General features: G+C 37.8%; 1 pseudogene; it reads left to right on the plus strand.

Moving 5' to 3' along the window:
- The first annotated feature begins 907 nt into the window (after positions 1-907).
- LOC125495200 (glutathione S-transferase T3-like) lies at positions 908-2,579 on the plus strand (annotated as a pseudogene).
- The last annotated feature ends 205 nt before the right edge of the window (positions 2,580-2,784 follow it).

Here is a 2,784-nt window from a genome sequence, read left to right on the forward strand (position 1 = left end):
GGTTGTTACGCCATTAAGGGTCAGATTAGAGCGCTCGCTTAGTCTTACCACTACGTTAGGGGAGATTGAATCTTATGATTCACAATAGGGCGTTCAAGTAACTTAGGTGTTGAATTGTTAAAAGATCAAGGGTTGAATTGGTTGTGAAGATTGATTGCCAAGATCTCGTTTATTATTTGATTTTCCTTGTTTTTGCTTTGTTTATTTCATTTTCATTCCTCAAAACCCCCCATTGTTACCATAGCATACGTCTAGTCAAACCAAACCTACCTTCTCCGTGGATTCGAACCTTACTTCCTCATACTACGTTTGTGTAGGGTAGTATTGATTTATTTGCGCGTTAGCCGATACGACTTAGGCCTCGCCAGGCTCCTTGCATACCCTTATATACTCCTCTGACTCACACAATCATTACCTTGCCTAACAAGCTAACACATTTTTTTCCCTAGGTAGCCATTTAAGAGGATGAAGTGATCAAGTGAAGAGAAAATTCCAAGGATTGAGAGTTGTTTATCTGATGAAATTAGGACATAGAATTAGGTACAGTGGATATTAACATTGAGACCATTTTAAGATATAATATCTTTATTGATATCCCGCAAAAGTGTTTGGATGCTAATTAGGGCACCATTAACCATGAATGAGAAATAAATATCATGGGATGATTGAGAAAAAAAGAGGCTTAATCATGATTGAAAAACAAACGTGGGTTGAATGGGGTTGATTGGGGCAAAAAAAGGGGATGGGGTAAGTGAAATGGTGATCAGGCATGGGAGTGGGACCCACTGCCTGGTCATAATTCCACTAATTTTTTTTGCCTCAACCAGCAGCAAAACGCAGCGTTTTGCTGGTGGTTGAGGCAAAAAAAATAAAGGTCGCTGACACGCTGCAGCTGGCAGCTGACACGCGTGTCAGCTGCCAGCTGCAGCGTGACACTTGTCTCACCCGCCAAATGTCAGCTTCCTATTGGTTTTTTAAAATATAACCGTTGTAAATTTTACAACGGTTATATTTTAAAAAATATAAATCAAAAAAAAAATACCAACGGCTCTATTTTTTCGAGATCTATAAATAGATACCCATTTTGCTATATTTTGGGCACACTTAATTTTCTCCATCTTCACTAATATCTTCTCTTTGTTCTAACTCTTCTTCCATTGCTCTTTATTTTCAAATTCTTATAATTATGGATCCTAATCATCCTAATTATATAAGAAATCAACCCCAAAATCGCTCAAAAAATCAAATGCCTAGGCAACAAAATCGCTTAATTAGCTCTCAAAATCAGTCAAATTATCGCCAACCTTCTCAAAATCAATCAAAATATCGTCAACCCTCTCAGATAAATACTAATCAAAGGGGAGAAAATTCTCAAAATGCTTCTCCTCAATATGATAACCTCTACCATGAATCTCCATCTGAAAATGCCAACCTTTCATATCGTCAAGTTGATCCTAATTATGGATTTTCTCAATACCAAGAAGATGCATATCCTTACAACGATGTTGATGATGATGGTGGTGAATACGAAGAAGGTGGTGATGGTTTTGGTCAATACCTCAAGATGATGATTCTGATGATGATGATGAGTTTGTTCAGGGAACTCAATCATTTTCGCAATTACTATCAGGTAATCAATCTCAGCAACCACCGCAAAGACAACCCGTTCAATCACAAAACCCACCTATCCCAGCAACAAGTTCTTCTGCTAAGAGGGTTTGGGATCAAGTTCAAGATGAACTCCTGGTCTCCGCATTTATGAACACTTCTCTTGATAAGGTGAGTGGACGTACCAAAAGAAAAATTCTTCTGGGGAAAAGTTTGGGAAGCTTTCGAGGAAGGAAAATAGCAAACCCAACAGAAATTGCTCCAAGAAATGTTGATATGGTGAAAGGTCGTTGGAGTAGACTTGCTCCACGGGTTTTAAGGTGGGCTGCATTTTATGATGAAGCTCTTGCAAGAAAGAAGAGTGGTCAAAACGATGATGATGTTCTGAGAGAAGCTCATGCATTGCATCGTAGGAAAAATGGTAGGTTCATCCTCGAACATGCTTGGAAATGTTGAGGAAGTTTCGGAAATGGAGGTCAATAGTTATAAAATCAATGGAAATCAACGTGGTCGCCCCAAAGATCACAAGAAAATGTTGATTCACCTGAAGCGGAGGAAGCGGTAAGAGGACAAGAGTTGATGGAAGCGACTCAATGCCCGAGACACCTACTAGTGCTGAAGGAGGTGAAGATGCCCACGTCCCTATGGTACTAAGAAAGCGAAGGTAAAGCTCAAAGGGGTGGCTGGTCAGACAATTGAGTGTTTTGCTACATTCAGTAAAGGCTTCGGATCCATGCAGAGGGTAGGAGTGTAGATGTTGAGAGAGAAGACAGAAAGATGGAGGTTCAAGCAAGGAAGGTTGCTGCAAAGGAGGCAGAAATAGCGTTGCAAACCAGGATGCAGAAGTGCAAGAGTATCATAAGAACATGGATTTGCTACAAGCAATGTATGCAAAGGAAAATCGAACAACATTTGAGGAGGGTATGATTGAGACATTAACAACATGGTTGACCAATAATCCAATTTTTTAGTGATTTAGTTTAAATGTTAGTTTATGTTTTAGTTTAAATTTTAGTTTATGTTTTAGTTTATGTTTTAGTTTAAATTTTAGTTTATGTTTTAGTTTAAATTTTAGTTTATGTTTTAGTTTAAATTTTAGTTTATGTTTTAGTTCAAATTTTATTTATGTTTTAGTTTAAATTTTAGTTTCTGTAAAAGTTTAACATTTGTATGTTT

This window comes from Beta vulgaris, chromosome 2, assembly GCF_026745355.1.
Source record: "Beta vulgaris subsp. vulgaris cultivar EL10 chromosome 2, EL10.2, whole genome shotgun sequence".
Classification (NCBI taxonomy): Eukaryota; Viridiplantae; Streptophyta; class Magnoliopsida; order Caryophyllales; family Amaranthaceae; genus Beta; species Beta vulgaris.